The following is a 27,709-nucleotide window of genomic DNA, read 5'->3' on the forward strand; positions in this document are numbered from 1 at the left end:
TCATGCTCTGCCAGGGAGGAGGGGAAGCTGAGAGTAAGTAGAGACAGGACACCTGACCCAAACTAACCAAATAGGTATTCCATACCACAGCACATCATGCCCAGGATGTAGAACTCAGGGCAGTTACCTGGAAGGGCTAGATCACTGCTCGGGTCAGGCGGGTATCGGTCGGCAGGTGGTGAGCGGTTGTATTCTCTTCCCTTGTTATTTCCCTTATCATAATTATTACTGGTGGTAGCAGTGGTGATTTTATGTTATACCATAGTTACTGGACTGTTTTTATCTCAACCCGAGGGAGTTACACTCCTTCAATTCTTCTCCCCATCCCTCCAGGAGTGAGGGGAGGAAGAAGTTTGGGGGGCGGGAGGAGTAAATGAGCGGCTGCATAGTTCTGAGTTAGTAGCTGGGCTTAAACCATGACAAAAGCAGAAAAATCTATCTTCAGAGAAAAACAATATTGTAATTGAATAATAAACAGAAAAGAAAATCAATTTCCTCTGCAGAAGTAAGGAATTGAAGGAAAAACAGAAAATTACATACTACGTCAAAATACCTTGCTATCCAAAGGAAATGCAGGCAATCTATATATGAGAAAATGAATACCAAACTATGAAGACAGTCAAAGCAAGAAATAACAATTCGAAACAAAGTTTCAGCGTATTTCATTGTATGAACTTGATATGTGAAGGACAGATGAAAGAAAATGAATTTTAAAGGATTTTTAGGATTTTAAGGGATGACAAATAACACTGAAAATGTCTTGAAGCCACGAATGAATTTGTGTGTGTTCCTATCCATGCACTCACTTTTCTGCCACATATGTCCATGCTGTAATGATCAGCAGCAGAAGTTACACCACTTTGGTGATTTGTGTTCTTTTTTCTGTGTCAGTATTAGCTGTAAAAAAATCCCCAAAACATATGTCAGATTTCTTTGGGACTCCTTTTGTTTCTGGAACTGTAGAACACAATTTGTATTTCACCCGAATTATCCTAACCAGTTAGTACTTTATATACAAATCTTTTATTATTTTCCTTTTCACTGATTGTAATGGATACATTTTCCTGTAGCAGCTTTTTTCTTTTCACTAGTTGTGCTTAATGTATTTGCTTGTAGTCAACATTTTTTTCAGTGTTTATTGGTAGTTTTGGTAAAACTTGAAGTGTTTTTTTTTTACTTTTATTGTGATCTCTGTAACATGCAAAGATTTGCATACACAGAAAGCGCAAAAACAGTCACAATTCCCATATCACAGCTAAGTACAGTTAAAAAACATACCATTCAAACTTCAAAGCAGTCAGATGCTGAAGGCTTAAGGGAGCTAGGTGACATATTTTGAATCCTGTTGTGATATAAGGAAAATCAGAAATTTCCAAGTATAAATTAATGCATAGATACAAAAAGGCTAATATAGTTGATTACAGATCACTATTAATTTGTTAACCTTAAAAGAACAGAACAGGAAGAAAGAAAAAGGTCAAAATATCCTGATCACAGGTCAGTAATATCATGTTTCGACTTTTGTGAGCTAACAATAATAGCAGTGAGAGGTCTGAGAGACTGTAGGTACTCCAGGAAGGAACATCTCTGCTACTGTCAACAGTATGCCTAGAAAATCATCAGTAGTTCCAGAGGCATTGTCAATAGTCATCATAGTGACATGGTATTGATACCAAAGGAAAAAATCAAAAGCAATTGTTCTGGTATACAGAGTATCATTTAGTCTTATAAATAACTGATTGATGCAGATGATACAAACATTTTACACAATTATCATCCCTCATAAATGAGAGATAACTGTGTCCTATCATGTTGAGATTTCTAAAAACTTTTTGCTCTTCTACAGAGATCAGATCATGTAATCCCTGAGTCTTCTACCTCAGTTATCATGACTGTGATTGTAACTCAAACCATCTGAGATGGAAAGCAGGTTCAAGCACAAGACTGTGAGTTGACTCTATAAGAGGCAGGTGTTAGGAAACAGTGAAGCATCCATAGAACTTGTTTCATACCGAGGTTTCACAGATGCTACCTTAGTTTAGGTATGTACCATTAACTGTGTATATCTTCTTTGCTGTGTGTTCTTTATACAGGTAAGACTAGTGCTACAAACAAATTCTACCTATGAAAGATTACAGGTTGTTCAATGAGCCACTTGTTGCAGAGTTTTGCAAAGGTCCAGAAGAATTAACGGAGTTACGTGTAAAACTTTAAAAAACAAGTACAGAAGTTCATCCATTCAGTTCTGCAGTCTGTAACTGCAGACTAAATTATATCAATGTCATTATGCTAATAACTTTACTCTTAGAAAAGATGCATTATGAATACTTCTCTGCTAATTGCTCTCAGTACATGTCTAAGCTTCCCAAACAGGAAGCTGTTATTTGTGTGCAATATTTTAATTCTCAGATTGTTATATTTATTATAACCATTCTAAGTATATGTATTGCTGATACAATTTATTGATGCTTGAGTCAGTTAAATAACATATTTTTGTTTTATATAAATTATGTACAAAAAGTGTGTTAAAAGAACATCAGTCAACACAGTCAAAAGTTAGGATTTGGTAAAATTACACTCACCTGCGCAACCTTTTCTATGCTCCCCTGTGTACCTGAAGGATATTGTTTTGTGATTATGTGATCGGATTCTCCCAACACACCATTTTTCTGAGGACAAATCGAAAATATTTATCAGGGCCCTGAAGGCACGTATCACCTTGCCTGTGTGTCCCCCAGGGCTCTCTTCTTTTTGCCCAAAAAAGTCAGCCTGCTGGGGCTATCAGTTCCTGCCCCAGTGATGCTGGAACAGGGCCTGTCTACAGCTCCTCACAGCTCTGCCCTGCCATGGGCCCTACCAAGCCATGTTCACAAGAAGCCCCGCATCCCAGCCTTTCACTGGCCTCTCCGCATCCAAAGGGATGTGCCCAATGCCAGGGATGGGGCATATCCGCTGCCTGGCCTGCCTAATTAATTAGTTAATTAATTAATTAATTCCTTTGGGGTGTGGAAGATGAGAAGAGAAAATACTTTACGCTTTTATCAAATAAGTCAATTCAAACTGTTCTTTGTTGTAAAATTATACTTCAATGGGAGGAAAAAAGAGTTATGTCTGCTCAGCACAGGTCCTTTGTTTTAAGACTGTAAGTACAGGGAGGGATGCTGTTATGTGCCATCCTGGGTTACTTAGATAATCCTTGCCTGCTTTTAGCATATGCCAGCTACAAACCTCCTAAAGAATCTGTTCAGAAGAGTGACTGTTAGTTCCTGTAGGCAGTCTAGCTTCAAATATTTATTTAGACAATAACCCTGTAATGGTTATGACTTGGCTTGACTTGACAGGACATGACTTCACACAGGTTATATGCAGTTTCAAAGCATACATAGAATGGGTAGGGTTAAAGATCATTAAGTTCCAACTCCCCTGCTATGGGCAGGAACACCTTTCATTAGACCAGGTTGTTCAAAGCCCCATCCAACCCGGCCTTGAAACCTTCCAGGAATGGGGCATCCACAACTTCTTTGGGCAACCTGGTCCAGTGTTTTACCACCCCCACAGTGAAGAATTTCTTCCTAATAACTAATCTAAATCTACCCTCTGTCAACTTAAAGCCATTCCCACTTGTCACTACATGCACTTGTAAATAGTCCCTCTCCAGATTTCTTGTAGGACAGGCACAGCTACAGGTTGGGCACAGAAGAGATTCAGAGAAGCCCTGAGGAGAAGGACTTGGGGGTGTTGGTTGATGAGAAACTTAACATGAGCCGGCTTCAGTGTGCGCTCGCAGCCCAGAAAGCCAACCGTATCCTGGGCTGCATCAAAAGGAGCATGACCAGCAGGTCAAAGGAGGTGATCCTGCCCCTCTACTCTGCTCTTGTGAGACCTCACCTGGAATATTGTGTGCAGTTCTGGTGTCCTCAACATAAAAAGGACATGGAACTGTTGGAACAAGTCCAGAGGAGGGCCACGAGGATGATCAGGGGGCTGGAGCACCTCCCATATGAAGACAGGCTGAAAAAGTTGGGGCTGTTCAGCCTGGAGAAGAGAAGGCTGCGTGGAGACCTCATAGCAGCCTTCCAGTACCTGAAGGAGGACTATAAGGATGCTGGGGAGGGACTCTTCATTAGGGACTGTAGTGATAGGACAAGGGGTAACAGGTTCAAACTTAAACAGGGGAAGTTTAGATTGGATATAAGGAAGAAGTTCTTTACTGTATGGGTGGTGAGACACTGGAATGGGCTGCCAAGGAAGCTTCAAATGCTCCATCCCTGTCAGTTTTCAAGGCCAGGCTGGACAGAGCCTTGGGTGACATGGTTTAGTGTGAGGTGTCCCTGCCCACGGCAGGGGGGTTGGAACCTGATGATCTTAAAATCCTTTCCAACCCTAACTATTCTATGATTCTATGACCCCTTTAGGTATTGGAAGGCTGTTATAAGGTGTCACGGTTTAAGCCTAGCTGATAACTCAGAACTACACAACCATTCCCTCACCCTTCCCTTTCCTGTTCCCTCTGTGTGGTATGGGCAGGAGATTTGAAAGAATGTAAAACCTGTGGGCTGAGATAAGAACAGTCCAATAGCTAAAATATAATGTAAAACTACTACTACTACCACCAATAATAATAATGATAAGAGAAATAATAAGGACAGAGAATACACAACTAAGAGGAGAAAAGAAAACTATAAGCATAAGTGATGCACAATACAATTCCTCACCACCTGCTGACAGATACGCAGCCCAATCTGAGCAGCCATCTGGGCCTTCCAGGTAAATCACGCCAGTTTATATACTGGGCTTGATGTCCTGTGGTTTGGAATACCCCTTTGGCTAGTTTGGGTCAGGTGTCCTTTCTCTGCTCCCTCCTGATTTCTTGTGCCCCTCCTCACTGGCAGAGCATGAGAGACTGAAAAGTCCTCCATCAGAGTAAACTCTACTAAACAACAACTCAAACATTGGTGTGTTACCAGCATTGTTCTTAGACTGAAACCAAAACACAGCATTGTGCCAAAAAAGCCAAAAACTGATACAGCTGAAACCAGGACATAACGTCCTCCCTGAGCCTTCTCCAGGCTGAACAAGCCCAACTCTCTCAGCCTGTCTTCATAGGAGAGAAAATATATGTGGATAATTCACTATGAAATGGAACAAAGACAATTTGAAATCTTTAAAGCAAACTACCCAAATTCTGCACAGGGATAAAGCTTGCCTGGGTTCTTCCAACACTAGCATCCCTTCCTCTGACTTTCTTCCTGAAGGAGGAAATTGTCTTCTTCTGTATTGTGTGGTTTAACATTACCTTCTTCCATCTGGCTGCCTGTTCCTAGCTCACTCTCCTCAAGCAATACAGAAACACTTGGAAGTTTTTAAGTAATATGCCTGTGATAAAAGGTGTGGAGGAAGTGTCCTTGTCTTTTCATAAAAATGAGTCTTTTGTTCTGAAAAGCCAACATGCAGAGAGTGGAGAGTTAATAAATAAATAAATAAATAAATGCAGCCCCTGCCCAAAATAGATATATGACAGTGAACGATCTATCCTCAATGCCTGATGAAGTCACATGCTGTAAAAAAGATGTAGCACAGGTAAGCAGTATTTTTCAGCATAAGTTGACATGCATACCTCACTAATGCTTTATATGTACTAATACATTCTGAACTATATTACTAATATATGTTAACTTTTTCCATACTGTATAACAAGACATTCTACTTGATTTGACAACAATGTACATTTAGAGTGCCTGTGTGTACATGCTGAATGTGTCTCTGCACTCTCTTTTGTGCAAGTGCAACAGCCCCTGTCTATGTAGAAACTCTACTATTTTTCTGTTAATTTCTTTGTGTTCAGACAGATCTTTAGTAATTTACCTCTGAATTCACTTCTATTCCAGGAGTTCCATTAACAGGTTTATTTTCTGAAGTAAAAATAATAATAATAATCAATTAAAATATTTTTATTTCTAGTTGGTTGAACTACTACATATAAAGGTTTGCAAAGCACATGAGCATGTCCTTAATTTTAGACTGATGATTTTTTTTTTTTTTTTTGTCAGTTTAGTATTTAGTTTCCTTTTTGGTACACTTTCCAAAGAATTGTGACCTTTTCTTCATCTATATTTTAGTAAGGTTGGCATTACATTTCTGACATCAAATTCGTGGTATTTTTTTTTTACTTTATTTATTTCTTGCAATTTAATCTATTTGATCACTAGTTCTACTCTGATGTAATTTCAGAATATAGTCACCAGTAGTATCTATTCCAGGCTTCCAGCTAGTGTTATATGTCTTCTTAACTCGTCTTTCGTATACACCTTATATTCATGCTGAGGTCTTGAAGGGCTTCTTGACATGTTTGTGAAGAGTTCTCAGTAGTAGTGAGAGATATGAAATGGAGAAAAATTTATATGTTCTAAACGTAGAGAACAATATGTCAAACAAGTGAAGAGTGAGCCTGTGTATTATACTTTACAGCATTTGGACTGTGAACTTCTTCAGCTTTAAGATTTCTTAATTCTCAATGAGAATTATCTGTTTTGTACAGGACCTAGTCTTTTGTAGCTATGACTTTAATAACAAATGAGAAAGTGGGCACATATATAAGATCTTAAAAGACATACTGACCCTACATTGATATAGAAGGAAAGGGTAGTGAAAGTGAGCACTTTCACATTTTAGACACAGAAGTCATCTAAAATTAGGTATGCTGACATTGGGAGTGTAAGAGAAACAAGTCTGTACATTGTGTTAGAAGTAAGGGGTGGAAGGAGGTTTACGTAAAAGGCAGAGAAGGTAGATGGTGTAAAAGAAGAAAGATTTCAGAGAAAATCAGGAAAAAAGCTATCATGACAAAAAACATCTCCAAGTCTTTGGACAAAGATTCATCACTAAAGATTCCCTCATCTATTATACAATCTATTGGCACCAGGCTGCCACAGACTGTTTCATATCAAGGACTGGTTTAGCATGCGTCATAAAATATTTGTGGGCTTTAAAACCAGAGTGATATCATGGTTCTTTATAGCCTTGTTATTAGGATTCAAAGTTTCTGCAACAATGAAAAACGCTATTGAAAAAGAATTAAACGTAATAATCAGACTATTAACCAAGGATATTTGCTGCACATTACACAGAGACAAATTAAAATGATTACAATAGTTTCCAGAAAACATCTGTTAAACAATGTCAAATTGATGATAGAGAAAATTGAGTTCCCTTTGCAGTTAAGTTTAATCCAGCTGCACCCAGCTATAAAAGAGCTATCAAAGGCAACTATTCATTTGTTGATAATTCAAAACGTTATCACTATGAATCCTTAGCACCTGAGTCCTAAATTTCTGAGAAGTTTTTGCTTTTCTGAATTGATGGAAATGTGGATAGACAAGTTGACTTAAGCTCCTCCTTCTGAAGGATAGAATTACACATTTACACTCTGGTATTAGGAGAAAAGGATAAGGAGGCAGGTTTCATTTTCCTTTGACTTCAAGCAAAGAAAGATACCTTTTTTTAAAAAAAGCAGTTTGTTGGAGAGAGTTAAAAAAAAAAAACACCCCACAACAACAAATAAGAAAAAGAAAAAAACCCACAACAAAAGCAAAGCATGGAAGGCTGTTGAGGTGAGTAGCTCGAGAGAGGACGCCTTTAACACTGGAGCAGGGGAGAGATCACCGTCCAGGAGGCTCAATTCACAGCGACCAGAGCGAGGGATCTTCTAAGTCTGGACAGGACCTACCCAGGAGCAGGCAGCTCGGCTGACTCGAGCAGCTGACTCACAGGGGGCGGAGCCAGGAGCAGCCTCACCAACCCTGAGTGGTTAAAAACCTGCCCTAGAGAACGTGAGTGAGTAGGAGTGTGGCAAGGCAGTCTGAGTGGGCAAACAGAGTGGGATGAGGCATTGCGAGCGAGTGAGCACTCGAGCTCCCGAGCACCCGAGCACCCGAGCACCCGTCGTGTGGCCAGGGCCCACTCTGGGAGCTCTGCTCTGGCTGCCCCAGCGGTGCCAGCGTAGGCACCCAGACAGAGCTGATGAGAGGGGAGGCTGCAGTGCAGAGCTCGGAGTGCAGAGGGTGCCTGCACTGGTCTGGTGAGGGAAAGGAGCACGATGGGCAGGGCTGCACTCGGTGCTCCCTGGTGGAGGCCCTCCTGCAGCAGGGGCTGAGCTGCGGAATGCTATTAGCGGGCTGCAAGATGTCAGGGTAGCTGAGAGGAAGCGGGGCTGCTTGCTCCAGGCCCAAACTGTGCAGGGGCCTCAAGCTTTCCCTCCAGCTCATGAAGGAAAGAAGGAGGCCACCAACCCGGGAAATTGGGAATTAGTGACAAAGAAAAATAACAAAAGAAGGAGGAAAAGGACAATTAAAGGCAAGGGGCTTCCTCCTAAATCTGTTGTCCCCACGCAGAACTGCTTTGCTGTCCTGCAGGAGGCTAACTAGGAAACGCACTTGCACCACAAACAGCCAGATTGATGCACGGGTAAAGATCTCTACTGCCGCTACAAAGAAAAAGCGGTGGGTCATAGTAATAGGGGACTGTACTTTGAAAGGGACAGAAGAACTCGTCTGTCGGCCTGACCCTGTCTCGAGGGAGGTGTGCTGCCTACCAGGGGTACGGATCAGGGATGTTACAAAGAGGCTGCCTGCTCTAGTAAGTTCCACGGACTATTACCTGCTCCTGGTGATCCATGTGGGTGCTAGGGATATAGGTAGTAGTAGAATGGGGACCATAAAGAAAGACTACAGAGCCCTGTGAGAGGTGGTTAGGGGCTCCGGTGCTCAGATAGTCTTTTCGTCAATACTCCAGGACACAGGGAAGGACCAAGAAAAAGCTAGGAGGATTGGCCAGGTCAATAAATGGTTAAAAGGGTGGTGTCATAGTCAGGGGTTTGGGTGTCTTGAACATAGGACTGAAGTTTGTAGGCCAGGTCTACTGGGGACTGGTGGAGCTGCTCTGGTAAAGAAGGGGAAGAACAGTTTTGGTAGGAGGCTTGCCAGACTGGTCAAGGAGGCTTTAAACTAGATGTGTTGGGGGAGGGGGGCATCATTCCATCCCAACACACCCAGTCAGTTGCCAACACCTATAATAAATGCTCGGAACAATGTACATATATTCTGGCTGCTCCAGCCAACAGAATCACAGAATCACAGAATCCCAAGGGTTGGAAGGGACCTAAAAAGATCATCTAGTCCAACCCCCCTGCAAGAGCAGGGTAACCTACAGTACATCACACAGGAACTTGTCCAGGCGGGCCTTGAATATCTCCAGTGTAGGAGACTCCACAACCCCCCTGGGCAACCTGTTCCAGTGCTCTGTCACTCTTACAGTAAAGAAGTTCTTCCTGATGTTAACGTGGAACTTCCTATGCTCCAGTTTACACCCATTGCCCCTTGTCCTATCACTGGATATCACTGAAAAAAGCCTAGCTCCATCTTCCTGACACCTACCCTTTACATATTTGTAAACATTGATGAGGTCACCCCTCAGTCTCCTCTTTTGCAAGCTAAAGAGACCCAGCTCCCTCAGCCTCTCCTCATAAGGGAGATGTTCCACTCCCTTAATCATCTTTGTGGCTCTGCGCTGGACTCCTTCAAGCAATTCCCTGTCCTTCTTGAATTGAGGGGCCCAGAACTGGACACAATATTCCAGATGCGGCCTCACCAAGGCTGAGTAGAGGGGGAGGAGAACCTCTCTTGACCTACTAACCACTCCCTTTCTAATGCACCCTAAGATGCCATTTGCCTTCTTGGCCACAAGAGCACATTGCTGGCTCATGGTCATCCTCCTATCCACCAGGACCCCCAGGTCCCTTTCTCGTTCACTACTTTCCAGCAGGTCAACCCCCAACCTGTACTGGTACATGGGGTTGTTCTTCCCCAGATGCAAGACTCTACACTTGCCCTTGTTAAATTTCATCAAGTTTCTCCCCGCCCAACTCTCCAGCCTGTCCAGGTCTCGCTGAATGGCAGCACAGTCCTCTGGTGTGTCAGCCACTCCTCCCAGTTTTGTGTCATCAGCAAACTTGCTGAGGGTGCACTCAGTTCCCTCATCCAGGTCATTGATGAAAATATTAAACAGCACCGGTCCCAGCACCGACCCCTGAGGAACTCCACTAGTCACAGACCTCCAGCTAGATTCTGCGCCATTGACCACAACTCTCTGCCTTCTTCCTTTCAACCAGTTCTCGATCCACCTCACTACTTGATCGTCAAGCCCACACTTCCTTAGCTTATCTATGAGGATGCTGTGGGAGACAGTATCAAATGCCTTACTGAAATCAAGAAAAACTACATCTACCGCTCTACCATCATCCCTCCACCTAGTCACTTCCTCATAGAAGGCTATAAGGTTGGTCATACATGACTTCCCCCTCATAAAACCATGTTGGCTGTTCTTAATGACCCCCTTATCCTTGATATGCCTAGTGATGGAGTCAAGAATAAGTTGTTCCATCACCTTTCCAGGGATGGAGGTAAGGCTGACCGGCTTCAATTGGAGCTCGTCTCAGATGCCTCTATACAAGCGCCTCTAGCATGGGGAACAAACAAGAGGAATTACAGATGTGTGCACATCTACGGGGCTATGATATAATAGGCATCACAGAAACATGGTGGGATGGCTCCTATGACTGGAGTGTTGGAATGGAAGGTTACAGGCTCTTTAGAAAACACAGGCCTGGCAGGCGGGGAGGGGGAGTTGCCCTTTATGTTAGGGATAGGCTGGAGAGTATGGAACTCTGTCTGGGGGCAGGTGAGCAGTTTACAGAGAGTTTGTGGGTCAGGGTTAAAGAGAAAACAGCCATGGGAGACATTACTGTGGGAATCTGTTACAGACTGCCTGATCAAGGAGAACCTGTGGATGAAGCACTCTACAGACAGATAGGAAAAGCCTCACGCTCGCAGGCCCTTGTTCTCATGGGGGATTTCAACCACCCTGACATCTGTTGGAACGATGGCACTGCACAGCACAAGCAATCCAGGAGGTTCCTCGATTGTGTGGAAGACAGCTTCCTTCTGCAAGTAATAGAGGAGCCGACAAGGAGAGGTGCCATGCTTGACCTTGTGCTCACCAACAGGGAAGGGCTTGTTGAGAATGTGGTACTCCAGGGCAGCCTTGGATGCAGCGATCACGAGATGGTCGAATTTGAGGTCTCCAGGCCAGTGAGAAGAGCGTGCACAAGCTCACTGCCCTGGACTTCAAAAGAGCAGACTTTGGCCTCTTCAGGAGCCTGCTTAGTAAGGTTCCATGGGATATAGCCCTAGAGAGCAGGGGGGCCCAAGACTGTTGGTTGATATTTAAGGATCACCTGTTATAAGCTCAGGAGTGCTACATCCCAACTAGAAGGAAGAGCGGCAGAAGGGCCAGGAGACCTCCTTGGATGGGTAAGGAGCTGCTGAGGAAAATTCAAAGGAAAAAAGAGGCTTATAAAAAATGGAAGCAAGGACAGGCGGCCTGGGTAGAGCACAGGGATGTTGTCTGGGAAGCTAGGGACCAGGTTAGGAAGGCTAAGGCCCAGTTAGAATTAAACCTAGCCAGGGATGTTAAGGATAACAGGACGGGATTCTACAGGTACGCAGCAAACAAAAAACAGACTAGGGACAAAATAGGCCCCCTTAGGAAGCTTTCAGGAGAACAGGCTACACAGGATTTGGAGAAGGCTGAGGTTCTGAATGACTGCTTTGCCTCGGTCTTCACTGGCAAAGGCTCTGACTGCACCACCCAGGTCTTAGGAGGTAGACGCATAGACTGTGACAATGAAGACCTTGGGCCCACTGTAGGAGAGGATCTGGTTCGGGACCATCTTAAAAATCTGAACGCGCACAAGTCCGTGGGACCTGATGAAATCCATCTGCGGGTCCTGAAGGAGCTGGCGAATGAAGTTGCTAAGCCACTGGCCGTCATATTTGAAAAATCATGGCAGTCAGGTGAAGTTCCCGACGACTGGAAAAAGGGAAATATAACCCCCATTTTCAAGAAGGGGAAAATGGAAGACCTGGGGAATAACAGACCAGTCAGTCTCACTTCTGTGCCTGTAAAATCTTGGAGCACATTCTCCTGCACAGCATGCTAAGGCACATGAAAAACAACAAGGTGCTTGGTGACAGCTGCCTTCCAGTACCTGAAGGGGGCCTATAGGGATGCTGGGGGGAGGGACTCTTCGTCAGGGACTGTAGGGACAGGACAAGGGGTATCGGCTTAAAACTTAAACAGGGGAAGTTTAGATTGGATATAAGGAGGAAATTCTTTCCTGTTAGGGTGGTGAGGCAGCAGAATAGGTTGTCCAGGGAGGTTGTGAATGCTCCATCCCTGTCAGTGTTCAAGGCCAGATTGGATGAAGCCTTGTGTGGGATGGTTTAGTGTGAGGTGTCCCTGTCCATGGCAGGGGAGTTGGAACTAGGTGATCTTAAGATCCTTTCCAACCCTAACTATTCTATGTTTCTGTTTCTATGTAAGGCTGTTCTTCAATCTGATCCAGTTTCCTGTGAAGTCATTTTAAGTTTCAGTTCATACTACTGAATTTTCATCTCTTAAAATATCTTTTAGATGAAATTGTTTATTTTTGTAGGTATAAGAGGTGCTTTAATTCCTGAAAGTAACTGCTGTCAGTGCAGACCAATAAGAAGAGATCTATAGAGTGACAGCTGGTACTGAGATCTATGTCCATTTATGCATTTTAGAAGGTTCCACTTTGGACCGGTTCTAGTCTTGACTTGAGGACTGAATGCCTCTTAGGAGGTAAATACAGTTTCTTGATCTAGTTCTGTCCAAAATAAATGAAATTTTTAAACTTTAAAACTTGCCTGCAATGCGAAACAAAATGTAGTGAGAGGGAATGATGACTGTCCTCAGAAGCAAATTTGTTGCCCAGAGCAAAAATACTAATACAAAAGGAGCCCAGTATGAGTAGTTCATGATAAATTAGATGCTATTAGCTCATGCTGATTCACACCTTTCCCTACAAATAGAAGCATTAATTTCAAAGATAGTATCAGGATAGTAAAATGTAACTCAATTCCCTCTCACTCCCTCCCTCCAAGTACCTTCTTGTGTAGTTATACACTCAATAGTTCAGTTTGAAGAGTTTTTTGATTGCTTTATAGTTACTTTTCTTCACTGACTTATTGTACAATTTTTGTTTTTCTTTGTTTGATGTGAACTTATTCCTGATTTATGCATCTATTAAATCTTTTTTTTTTTTTTTTTTTTTTTTTTAGTAAAAAAGAGCAACTACCTAAAATCCTGGAATTTTCATGTGGTAGAATTGGATTTGGTTTAAGTTGTACTTTGAAGAAAGCATTTTTTAGTAACAAGCTTCTTCTTTTGCTTATCAGTGGTCAGGATAAGCAAATTTTATTTAATTTCGGAAGGCCTGGTTTGGACCTTTATTAGACATCATCATCTCTTTTTTTTTTATCTTGAAATAAATTTATTTTTTCATTCCTCTCTCCCATTTTCCGTTTTCAAAATTGATATTGATAAATGTAATTCTAATTAAAAAATTAAGTGCTAGAAACTGAAATAAATAAGACTTAAAACAATGAAGTAATTAGACATTGTAGAACCCTAACATTATAAGACAGCTCAGACTGGAAGGGACCTCAGGGGGTCTTTCAAAGCTGGGTCAGTTATATCACCAGGCTGCTCAGGGTTTTGGGTTCTTTAACTCTTGAAAACCTCTTAGAATACACTTCACAATTTCTCTTTGCAACCAGTTTTGCTGCTTGACTGCCTTAATGGTGGGGAGGGGAAGGTGGCTGGGGGTGTGTGCGTGGGGTGGATAAAACAACATTCCCTTTATATCCACTTCGAACACCTCTTGTTTTAACTGGCTCTGTCTTGATGATGTCCTTGTAGACATCAGGAGGTTGCTGTTAGCAGCCAGATTTGCTCTCAGGCTTGTACTGCCTTCATTTTACCCCAATCCTAAACCACTGACTTGCTTTTTAAATTGGTTTTTGGACCTTTCTTATTACAATGGATTTGTTGTGTGATCAAAGAACTTAGGCTGACTCTAATTACCATGTCTAAACCTATCTTGATTCATACTGACTCAACATTCCAACTCAATACCAGTGAGGTCAGTGCTCCTTCCCACTCCTCTGCTTTCCTCAGCTCCCATCTTGCTTTTCCTCATGGAGCAGTCCACCAATAAGACACACTGACAGTCACCTCTGCTGAGCTGCACTTCTGGTGTGCCAGAGCACAGTGTGTGCTCATCTTCAGCTTGCTGTGTGCCAAGATTCCCAGGGCCCTTTTCAGGAGAAATGCTCATCAGTGATTCCCCAGCTTGCACTGTTGCAAAGGAATCTTCCTTTACAGTTACAGGACTTCTTGTTCATCCTTTTTAAATGTATTAGCTTTTTGTAATATCAACACAAACTATTTACATTATTTCATAAGAAAATAAATGTGCATAAACTAAATCTCAAAACCCAATATTCTGCAAACAAGCAATTATAAAAAAGTGTTCATTAGAATGAAAACCCTAACACAAGGATTATACTCACAAATGAAACCGAGTTTTATGGAATTCATTTCTGTAGTGCAAACTGCCTTATGGAAAGTAAACAAATCAAAATGGAAACAGCAGCTGTGGCTCAAAATTACCATCAAACACCAAAAAAAAAAAAAAAAATCACTGAAAATAGTAATTGAGAGTAGAAGTCTATTGGTTGAGCTGACAAAGCTTCTTGAAATGCTAATATGATTATCAAACGCAAGACGAATCAGTCACCACAAACAAAATTATCACGGCTGCAAGTATTTGACAACATTTTTTTCTTATTTTTTAATTTTTTTAAACAGAAATAACCTAAAATTTGCAGCCAATGACACTAATATATATGTTCTTTTTTAAACAGATTGTTATGACAGAAATGTTATGAGTGTTATGGCCACCTATACTGTTGATAGGTTCTCATTCAGCTTACTGAAATGTAATGAGAATCATAGCTTTAATGAGGTTGGGGTATTCACATGCTTAGTGTTAAACTTTTTTTTTTTTTGTAGTACATTAGAGAGTCAGGCCCCTAATTACATACACCAGTCTATAGCAGGATAGTATCTTGGGTGTGTCACGCATGTCTTTTAAAAATACACTGTTCAACAATAATTATACATGATACTCTTCATGGTAAGAGTTTCCTTCTTTGGTCTTATGACTACTGAATTACATAGAATATCTCTCTTATCATCAATTGACATAAAAAAATAGGGTTTGTGTTGACATATTCATTTCACAGTAAGCACTGATTTTTCTCAATTTCTCACATACACAGGTATTAGGAACATAATGACAATTTCAAATTAAGACATGGATACGTGGAATTAGTTGAATGGGTGGAGAAGGGACAGAAACACTGCAGTGCTTAACTTTAATGGATTTGGCCCTAAATTCTGAGCACAAAAAGAATTACGGACTTCACAGATGGGATACAAAGATTTATATGATAAGTAGGGAGCACAAGCCAAGAAATGTTAAGAAGAACCAAGGAATGTTAAGAAGAAAATGGTATCTGATGAGCTTCTGGGATTTTTCGTTTGTCTTCTGGGATGCCTAGCTTCCCAAGTGCGCTGCATAAGGAAGATAAGCAACAAATTTGAATTTCTTGTCTGGTCTCTGACTTGTTTATATGCTGGTTACCCATGTAGGTACATTGTCCTCACTGTCAAGCACTTCAAAATATGAAATTTAAAGTACCTTTTGTTGAAGAAAAATTTTATTAATTCCACAATTTGAAGTTGCTAATTATTTGATATCCAGCTTGTGAAAACCTGAGCTAGGACTGGATGGTATGACTAAGCTACCTGTTTCATCAGTTCTATTTCTCTTTTTTGTTAAATTATGCCTACCCACCAAACATTTCAGTAATGAATCACAGTAGATTCTCAAAAAGCTTCAGAGGACTTAATGGCACTTTCCACCTGCCTGACACAATACACTGGAGTCTTCACTATTTACAGTTGAGTTAGCTTAGCTCCACCAGTTGCGCTGTGACATAGGTTTGGCTTCTCTACTCATCTGAGTGAACTGTAGTGTGGATTTGATCTTCAGAAGTAGGCCACTGGTAGCCTGATTCCACATGTAAAAAAAACCCCAAACACACACACAAACAAACAAAAAACCCCAAACCAAAACCCTGAGTGGTCCATAATCACTGGACAGGGCCTAACAACACCTTCTTTAATTTGTGCTCATCAGAATAACGATCAGTTCCTTCACCTCAGGGCAATTTACTTTCTTTAGGCTTCATCCTTTATAATCTATCCCTACCTTTCACCAATTCATTTACATGACTATCATTAGTGTAATTCGCAAAAAGAGAGCTTGAACTCCAAGCAGTTAACATAAAGTAGTGCACAGCAAACACTGATGTGAAATTTTAATATACATAAACTAAGCCTTGCAAAGCTACGTTTAATTTTTTTTTCTATTCACTGTCTAGAGTGGAAAATAAAATTTATTTTCAGTTCAACTCTTCCAGCTTTAAAACCAGTTTTGATCGATAAGGTAACAAAATCTAAACAATGCATATTCTTATGGACAGAAATATCTCAAAACAGCTGTAATGTAATTTCCAAATATATATTTTTTGATGACAAAAATATCAAACCAGGTGGGATTATTTGGTCACTAGATGTCAGCAGTATGTGGAATTAATGAAGAAAAATCATTACAAAAGTAGAACGTTCTGTTATAAAAAGACAGAGGAACTGCTAACATAGTGAGTTTTTATTTTAATTACCTACTACAAAATTATTATCTATCTTTATTAGTAGTAGTAGTAATAATAATGTAGATCATCAATGAATGCAAACATCAATGATCGTATATGTAAGACAATCCTCAGGTTATCTTCATAATGTAATTTTAATGTAATTTCAATATAGTAGTATTTTAATTATTTAATATGCATCCTAGGATGTCATCATTATATCTGTTAATATGCAGTTCCTGGTAAGAAAGATATGTCATCTTTGAAAAATTTTCCTGCTGTAGCTGCTAAATAAAGAAGCTGGTTTCAATATTTTTTAATGGCTTTGTAAAGTTTTGTAGGGTTTTTTTTTATTTATTTTATTTTATTTTTCTTTAAGAGGGACACTTAAAGAAGCAACACCTATCTGTCCTTCTTATCATTTACTAGGTATGGAACAACAGTATTGCATACTTCCCTGCTTAAGTGCTGTAACAAGAAGAAGCTTTTCTGTATTCCAGGAAGTCTGTAGTATTCCTTTTCTTCTCTCTACAATTAAACCTATGATATGTTATTAAACACTGGTGCATTCCATTAGTGTTCCTTGTTCTTACTGTGGCATGCTCCGTTTCATCTGCCTCTGTTAGTTCAGGATCTTGATAAAGATAAACCAAGATCAAAAGGACAATATCTTGAAGGATATACTATTTCAAAATAGAAAAAACTTTTATTTTTAATGTCAGTAGCCACAAATACTACGTCTGATTTGTACTGTGTATATTTTGCAGTGCCTGCATGGACCTACTTCTGAAACGCTTCTTTAGTAACAGACTAACCCCTTAGGTCACACTTAGAGTGAGTTTGGACTGAGTGTGAGTGTGACTGGAAGAATTCAAGGTTATTTTTGTCTAACAGCAAAATCTAAAGTTAAAAACAAATTTCACTTAATAAGTTCAAAATAGCACTGTCAAATCTAAAATTGCAATCATGCAGAAAGAAATACTCACTGAAATGAATCTACTTTACTGTGTTCCCATAACAATAGCATACAATATTATTTTGTTGAATTTCTGACATGTCCTACATGTGTATGCATCCACTCAAAAATGAAATCAATCAGCTTTCTTCTTTTTTTAGCTTTGCAAAAGCATGTGAATATTTTCAGCCAGCGTATCTATAATTAAGCTTAGGCCAGTGAATAAGAGGACAGATGACAAATGAGTAAAGTTTCACTATAAGTAGCATGGTACTCCTCCTGTAAATATAAGACATTTTTGTGTAATGAAATACAAGTGAAGGTGAAAATTAAACAATGTCCACCTTCACACTTTGTAAACCAGGAAACAGTGCTGTATTTATGGAAATTACTCAAGAAATGTTTTCTTTGATTTAATTGTACCAGCAGGAAACATCTACCACCTTCTGACTGCTTGCCATGATATTTTTGAAATAAGGTGATTTTTTAGAGTTCAGCCAGTCTCAATAAAGACAATACTGAAAGAAGAAGCTCTATATAACACAGTTTTATTAAACATTTCATTGTTTCTTGGACATATTTTTCTTTGCTGTTGCAACTCTTCTGTTGGTCTTTCATGCTTTTAAGTCAAGGGTCACATAATACTTAGACTGCATAGTATGTCAAACACAATGATAATTCCATGGTCTATAGAAACATTAAATACTCTCTTATAGTCACAGATGTGAAAAAAATAAAAGGGGTAAGCTCCTGATATATCCTTTATATATCCTGATATAGCCTCTATATATCCCTATACATTCTTTTTAACCCATCCAGTTCTTTTATATTTTTACATTTAGAAAAATACAATATTTCATAAAGGATTTTTTTTATAGTTATTAAAATAGATGGAAACATACTTGAGACACTGGGATATGAAAAATAATAAAAAATGGGGAACATCTGTATACATGAACAATATTTTATGAAAAAGCAGAAACAGCTTCTGCTCCCATGTAAGCTAGAAAGGGCTTGGTTTTTGCCTTCAGTGGCTGTTGCACTAGAACCAGTATGACCTTGTTAGATCTTTTGGTTTTTTTATTATTGTCTAATTTTGATAAACTTTCTTCTTGGTGGCCATTTATTTTAACTAGAACAACAAACAATGAAATAACGGAATGAAACATGCACGTAGAATTCAACGTTGTCAAACCAAGAATCTAGCTTTTCTGAGTAGCCTTCCAATATGAAATTGAAATTATAATGTGGTGGAAAGGAAAATATGTGGAGAGAGATCTTGATTTCAGATATAAAAAGACAGACATAAACAATCCCGTGGAAAGATTTTAAAAATATTAAATAAGCATTTCTGTTGTCTGTCTTAGCAGATTGTTTTCTTAATACAAATCTGCTGGAGCAAAAGTAATAGTAATGCTAAAAAGAAAAAAATTCTTGTAATTTTCTGCATTTAAAAATAATTATAACATACCAAGTAAATTAAACTCCTTAATCATCTTCTATATTTTCCCATTTTATTTAAAGATTGCATTGTTGTCTGTCTATAATATTCATTAACCACCATGGCATCCAGAAAAAGTGCTTACACTTTATTTCTTGTGATCTCTAGGGTACAAAGCCTGAGGAAGATACTATTTTTTAATAATTCTGATCCACCAATCTAGATTTACCATGTTGAATACACAGGTACTCCTCCTTCAATAAATTTGTTTGTACTGCAAACAAAGACACAATTCAGTGTTGATTTAAATATCATACATCATAGGGTATTTTTTCCTCTGATAAGGTTAATACTGAATGAAAAGTGGAAGATACTCATACTGACAAACTTTAAATTTTTATTACCTATTGTCCTGGGTTGAGCAGCAGCAGTCATTTTTCTCCTTCTTAGGAGCTAGTACAGTGCTGTGTTTTGATCTTTTGGCCTTAGAACAGTGGTGATAACGCCGATGTTTTCAGTTGCTGCTCAAATGTTTGGTCTGGCCAAGGACTTTCTGAGCCTCATGCTCTGCCAGGGAGGAGGGGAGGCCGGGAGGAAGCAGAGACAGGACACCTGACCCAAACTAGCCAAAGAGGTATTCCATACCACAGCACGTCATGCCCAGGATGTAACTTGGAGTGACCCGGAAGGGCTAGAGGGATTGCAGGGTTGGAGGAGGTATCGGTCGGTGCTTGGCTGGGGGGAGTGGGGTGAGTTATTGGTCGGCTGGTGTTGAGGTGTTGTATTCTTTCCTCTTGTTATTTCCTTTAGCACTATTATTATTGGTGGTAGCAGTAGTGATTTGTGTTATACCTTAGTTACTGGGCTGTTCTTATCTCAACCCGTGGGAGTTGCATTCTTTTTGATTCTCCTCTCCGTCCCTCCAGAAGCAGGGGGAGGGCAAGAAGGGGGGGAGTGAGTAAAAGAGGTTTGTGGTTGGGTTTAAACCATGACACCTATGTTAAGAAATAAATTCCAAAGGCTTCTTCTGCAGTTTATGGAGGAAGAGCAACTCCTTCAGAAAACAATTCAGTGCACATACATTAGGTTCTTGATCATAAACAGTCTGTAGAGAAGCTACCAACTGTACATATAAAAGGGATGTAGAAACTGGCCAGCTAGCTTTTGTCCTTACTGTTGTATATTTATGAATATCCCCCAAATTTTTCTCTTAGGGAACTGTCTCTTGTTGCTCTGTTCTTCAATTTATTAGGTCTTTCTGATAGCGGAAAATTCAGATGTTTGTGGGTCATATTTCCAGAGCCTCTCTTCCCACAGAACCCTGGAAGACTTCTGTGATGGAACTGAGGAAGAATTGAAGCTATTAATTTCAGCAGCCTTTATCTCAGTATTTCAGGCAGAAAAAAATCAGAGGCAAACAGGTTTTGCTGAGTTACTTCTGCTTCAAAACTCAGGATCCCAAAGCTTCTGAGGAATGTTGAAAGATCATATGTAAAATACAAAAGATCTTCCATGCATTTAGGTTCTTTTCTAGGTGAAGATGCAGAGATGATCAGAAAGCCTTTAGCTTTCAAAATACAATTTACAATGCTAATTTATTTTGTTCCTGACAACAATAGACTGAGAAGAGCTAATATACAGAATAGTCATATGCATAAATCAGTAATAATTTAATCTCTATTAATGACTTTAATTTTCTTTATTAAAGCACAAAAATTGAACTGAACAGGGTGCTTAGTACACTGTGTTTAGCTTCTTTGTGCATTGGTTACTTCTTACTGTATCCAAAGCGGTACAGAATTAGAAAGTGAGGGCTATTGTACATAGATATTTATTCTGCAACTAATCATGGTGTGTTGGCCTTGAGTAACAGCCAAAATCCCACCAGGCCACTCACTCACTTCCTCCCTCAACAGGATGGGAGAAGAATACAAAGGACAAGAATGAGAAAGCTTGAGTGTTGCTATAAAGACAAAGAGATTGCTTACCAATTAATGTTGTATGCAAAACAGTCTGAACTTGAAGAAAAATAGATTAAATTATTGCCAATTAAAACTAAGATGTAGTTAGCAGTGCAGGTAGTGGTAAAAAAAAGACGACACTAAATCAACACCTTTCCTTCACCCTTTCTAAGTTCAAATGCAGTCCTTTACTCCAGAATTCTCTACCCCCCAACCAGTGCAGTGGCTTGGGGAGTGTTATGACCAGTACACAGTAGTTTCTCTCTGCTGCTACTTTCCTCTCACACTTTACTTCTGCGCCAGTGTGGGGTCTCCACAGGGGACAGTACCTTTGGGAATGTCTATATGCTGCAATGTGGTCCTCTCCATGAGCTGGAGGGGATATCTGTTCCAGCATCATGGAGAACCTCCTCCTCCTGTGCTGATGTGGTGTTCCCTACATTGCTTCTCACACTTTTTGTTCCCTCCTCTCCCCTTCCCTCTGAAATTTTGTCCTTTAGTATGTTTTTTGGTTGATGAGAAACTCACCATGTGTCAGCAGTGTGCACTTGCAGCCCAGAAAGGCAACCATGTCCTGGGCTGCATCAAAATGAGTGTGGCCAGCAGGTTGAGAGAGATGCTTCTCCCCTTCTACTCTGCACTCATATGAGATCCTACCTGGAGTACTGCATTCAGCTCTGGGCTCTCCAACACAAGAAGGACATGGATCTGCTTGACAGAGTCCAGAGGAGGGCCATAGAGATGATCAGAAGGCTGGAGCACCTCCTGTATGAAGACAGGCTGAGAAAGTTGGGTCTGTTCTGTTGGGTCTGAAAGTTGGAGAAGAGAAGGCTCAGGGGAGACCTTATAACAGTCTTCCAATACTTAAAGGTGGTAAACAGTGCAGATACTATTGTCAGGAGTATTATGGCATCAGACCAGTCTAATTAAAGATCTACCCTACAACAAAATGGAAGAATGTTCATAGTTCCAGGAGACTGAAAAGGCATGCTAGCTTATTTCAAATTATGAACATTTGGAAAAGCAATTCTTGTATATGTTCTCAACTGGTATTTTAGGATTTCTATTTTATATGAGTAGATTAATTCAACATTTTCTTTCAGCTTCATGAAAATGTACCACCAAGGCACAGTGCTCAGTGTGTGTGCACCTTTTCGAAAAATGTGACAAACTTTTCCATGGCAACATTTTCTGTAAGAAAAGTTATTAGTCTCAATACTAGGTACTGTACTGGTTATATTGAAGAAAAGATTTTTCCAACGCTCAAAATATTGAGTGTTGATATAAAGACAAGTCTGGGATTTGATTCTCCCATTTTCTTGTACTACAGGTTACCTGCTAACACCTGTATGAAGAGGCTATCGAGTATTCCCATGTTGAGCTAGTAGCTTTTTATATTCCCTGTGTGAGGTGACTATCTTTAGGTTCTAGATTTCATTTCTGAACAAAAAAAAATCACTGATTCCTACAATATGGCAATTAGATAGCCCTGTAACCCATAGTTTGGCTGCCACAGCTACCAGTTACCACCTAATGTCCTTTTCCTAGGATTTCCTTAGAAAATAAACATAACTAGTAAAATATTTGGGTTTTTTGAGGACCACATTTCTAAATAACAAGAAAATCTTCAGTATTGAAGAGAATTATTTCTTTTAACTTCAGCAGAACTAGTAACCCAAAAATACTGGGATCAAGTAGTTATTTTAAAATTAGAATTAAAACTACCTGGCAGATCAAGCTGCTTCTTCTACCTATTGTGAGGAGCATCTGATAAGTAACTTGCCTTTACCTGGGGAACAAAGTTTGACTGTTGAATGCCTTCCAGGCTCCTCAAACCCCAGAACATGGCTGGAAATCGTTACTTCTCAACTAAAAGGCTTATTTTCTTTCTCATAATAATTTTGCATGCATTTATAGGAAAATATTGACTTGATTTCTTTTTTCCTGCTTTACCTGCTCAATATTCCTTGTGTTTTGCCTACCTAATTAGCCAAAATACTAAGTTACCACAACTAAGCAATTATATCATATGTGTGAATTAATATGTATACAATTGCACAAGTAAGCAGAGATTATGGACTAGACCTTTGTATTGCATACTGAATGGCTGACACCATTTCACCTCTGTAAACACCTTGCCAGTTAGCTGCTGAATGCGTACACTAGCTTACGATGCTTACATTTTTTTATTAAAAAAAAAATCAAAACCCCAACAAAACTTACTACCCCCCTCAAAAAAACCCAACAACCCAAAGCTAAACAAAAAATGACCCAAGCATTAAACACCCAAACAGTAAAACCAACACTAGAACCTTCAAAAACCATTGCTGCAACTCTGGGAACCGTTGCAGCACAAAAAAAACCCATAAAAATTAAACACAGAAAAAGCTATTTTTAATGAGGGAATGGATCGCATAGAGGAAACCTTTCAGATGCTGCACAGCAGCAAGAAGAAAGATCTCTGCTGGAGGAAGTAATTCTTGGTACATGTAATTATTTATGTGTTAAAAGACATTGCATATAATAAAATATGGCAATTCTAGCTAATCCAATGAATTAAAATAAATTTATAGACAGGGTCTCCTGGAAATTAAGAATGCAAGTCTCAAAGTATAATACTTCAAAAAAACCTTTTTCTCTGATTTTTATACAAGTAATTAAGAACTGTGGGAAACTGATAATTTCTTTATTCACATATCTGGCCAGAATCATGATTAAAAGACAGAGTTTAAAGAGCTCAAGTTCCAGATTAAGATGTCATAAGGAGCATTAAGCTTGATGGAGAGGGTCAGTTCCTATATTTCATTTTGGTGTTTGGACTGGACTATAAATGTAGGATTTTATATTCCTCTTTGTCCATAATGGTGTATTCTCTGATATCTATAAAAGACTGAAAGAAAGAATATGGGGAAAATATGATAAACTGAATAGTTGTGTCGATGAATTAATGTTCCTTTTTCATACACAACCTTCAATTTTTTAAAATAAAAGTTTTTCCTACTATGAGTATGATCTGAAAATAGGCTTATAGAATTTAATATAGATAATTCTACTTTTTGTAGTATTTATTAGTTATCCATTACATTTCACGAATCAGTTGATCATTTATAATTATTCAAGTTTTGGATTAGCCATGCGCTGGTTGCATAGCAAGAAATTTATGCTTAAGATGTACATACCAAATTCTATTTCTTATTACCTTCCTTGATGAATAACAGTTAAAAAACTATTTTAGAAAATCTTACCCACTGAAAAATTTAACATAATAATTCTTATATTGGTTTTTACAATAATGGAGGTTCTTTAGCTTTCTTCAGGCCACTTCGTATCTAAGAAATGCAGAAAAAATGAGGATTTGATTTGGTAATTACTAGATCCTTCACCTCTTTATCATTTTTTGTGTTTCTATATGTACATATGTATGTAAAACATAAACCCCTGGGATCTTTAGATTTACTGCTTGTCATGCTAACTGTTGTCTGTGTATGATGGCATTTGTGTGAATTGTACTGTGTATACTCAATTCATTACAACAATGACAAACGACAATTATCAACATTATTAATGTTACTGTGTGAGCTATTTTTGTAAGTTAATGACTGCTCCAATGGTCAGGATCATTTGCAGAAGCAATATTCTTTTTCTGTGTCCTATGTCTGAGAATTTGGCTGTTATTTTTAATAGCTGAGATGTTAGCTGATAGTTTCAATATGTACTATACCAGGGTATTAAGCCATGACAACAGATATTCTCTTATGACATTCCTATTCATATCAAAGGTGGGCAGTGGCATAGGGTGTGAGCTGATTAAGTGTTGGGGAAGTCATATTTGTTATCACTTCTATTGATTTTTCCGTAAGCCCCATAAGACCATTGCACCATAGTATGCAATATCATGTGAAGAGAAAGTTCAGCTTCTTCCTTTAAAAGCTATGTTCCTTAGTTCATTTTTGATATTGTGGTGCAAATTACAATCACAATAAAAGTATCAATTACACTATCCATTGAGTAGATTTGTGTCCAAGATAATATGATGTTGTTATCTTAAATGCATTTTTTTACCATATGAAGACGGGGACTGCCCTTAACTTTTTTCTTAGACACCTTTTCCCTCTGAACCAAGAGTATAATTAGATTAAAAATAGACTCTGCAGCAAAATGACCAGTTGAAAAGTCAGTTTCTGGTATTATAGCTCTTCATTAAATTGATTCAGGAATGAATAAAGGAAAAAGAATGTATTTAAAAGATAGATATAATAAATTGTCCAGCCTTCTTTTCCTTGAAAATCAAGGGGAGTTTGAACGTAATAAATTTAAATGATTGAATAATTTTAATAAACAGAAATGAGAGTAACTCATATGATAAAGACAGAGGGACCTACTGCAGGTTTGAGTACATATACACTATTCAAATTAGATAAGTTGCTCCTATTTACATCCAAACTTAATTTGGCCCAAAAAGCATTAGTATAATATATAACATTAATATAATAAACAACTGTTCCTGTTCAGCAAATAGAGGTGGCTGAGAATTCAAATTAATCATATTTCTTCTTTCTCTCTTAGTCTAGCACCAGGCTCTGACATGAGTACTATATTTGGATGACTAATGTAAGCTGAGTTCTTCCTGGACAGAATGTATAACACAGACTATGTCAAATATTTTGGCTTTTAGAAGTGTCTTGCTTCACTTAGAAAACAAACAAACAAAACCCCACAAAATCAAGGTAAAGAAACCTATGAAATCATTCAAAAATTCACATTTTATAGAAAATAAATTCAATATTAAAAAAATCACTGGAAACTTTTTGATAGTTTTGGCAAGCTATGAAAATTCTGTAGTCAAATACTTCAGTCTTTACAAATCCTACAAAATATTTAGTATTTTAGAGAGAGGTTTTTGGAGAAAGTTTGATGAGAAGGTCATACTCTGGATCTCTCTACCACTCTTTCAGAAACATTGGAGTTACTGATTGCCATTTTATCTGTTATTGTGTTAAATCAAAAAGATGTGGTCTAATACAAATAGTACATAAATTACCTAAATAATAGTTCTAAATACCTAAATAATTGATCAAAACATCAAGTGAACTCATAAGTCAATTTCTTAGCTTCCTCATAAAAACCTGGGGTACTTACACACAATTTTCCATGTGGTTATGTGACTTTTTTGGTTTTAGTTATTTCTCTGTGGCCCCATTTCTTGAGATGGGAAGATGCCTTCAGCACCAGAATTGCCAAAACTGTTGTTTCTTAAGTTTTTCATACTTTTGAAAGAGAAGCATGATGGGTTTTTTTGTCTTTAAAAATACTCTTTGCCAGGGTACTAAACATAAACTTACCCAAGTATGCTACATGATATTTTATCTATCTTATAAAATCTTGCACAATGGCAAAGTTAAGCTCTGCTTTTCATATATTTTAATCTATTAGGCTTCATTAAATATTTCTTGTAGGTCTGTATCATCTCTTTATATTTAGTTATTGCTGTAGCTGTCCCACAGAAAACTACTTCCTGTAGTTTTCTTATGTGTTGCTTTTTTTTTTTTTTTGTTGGTTTTGTGTTTTTAGATTGTGTTGTTTTGGGTTTTTTTCCGTACACCATCTAAAACAAACTGTGTTACTAAAAAGAGGGGAGTGAAAGTCTTGTGAGATTTTCCACTGCTATGCAGCTTAACTACAAATTTAAACTGGGCTAAAGCACATGCCCATACATTATGTTAGTGTGTAATTATCTGTACTGGTGAACTATTATCTTTGTCCCTGAAGGAGACTTATGGTTATAACAGCAGCATTCTTCTGAATAATTTTCAGGAATGGCTTACAGATAATTCCAAGTGGATAATTGATTTTGTAGGGAAGTGAGAAAGAGAAAAGACATTGACTGTATTGATGCTAACAGAAAGTGCAGCAGAATTGAATAAATATGCAAATAAATACTTGTTATCTGTGACTGTTATCTCCTTGACTATGTGGCTATCATCTTTGAATAAAACATGGAAAGATGAAAAAAATCAAAACAAAGTAACAAATTCTGGATTCTTTTGCAGATTCCATGTAACCACAAAAAATTAAGAATATCTAAGTTTTAAAAGAACTTATGGAGTAAGAAAAAGAACTGTAAAGGGATTTGGACCACACAAATAATAAAACCCCTCTAAAATGAATAGATTGACAACAATAAAAAAAAAGGGAAAAAAAGAAAAAAATTGGGATTCTTGTTGTAGCCACATGCCAGCTAATACTATAGATAAATGTATGTGATTAAACTGAGGAATCCATAATACACAAAGAGAAGAAAAAAAGGGGGGAAAAAATCTAGTATTTTAGTAATTGCTAGAATAGAGAGTATACTATGCCTTTCTTCTGTACCTATACAGGCTATTTTTGCACTGCAAATTTTTTAAGAATAACCTCAAAGAATTAGTCAATTTAGTAATAAACAAAACCCTGTCACCCTGATAGTTCCTTGAATCTGCTTTGGATGACAGTTGTTAGCTATTAAAGTGACTGGATTAAGGGAAGATAAAAATAAAATTTTGAACACTATATAGAATCATAGAATCATAGAACAGTTAGGGTTGGAAAGGACCTCAAGATCATCTAGTTTCAACCCCCCTGCCATGGGCAGGGACACCTCACACTAAACCAT

The sequence above is a fragment of the Lathamus discolor genome, chromosome 6, assembly GCF_037157495.1.
Source record: "Lathamus discolor isolate bLatDis1 chromosome 6, bLatDis1.hap1, whole genome shotgun sequence".
Taxonomy (NCBI): domain Eukaryota; kingdom Metazoa; phylum Chordata; class Aves; order Psittaciformes; family Psittacidae; genus Lathamus; species Lathamus discolor.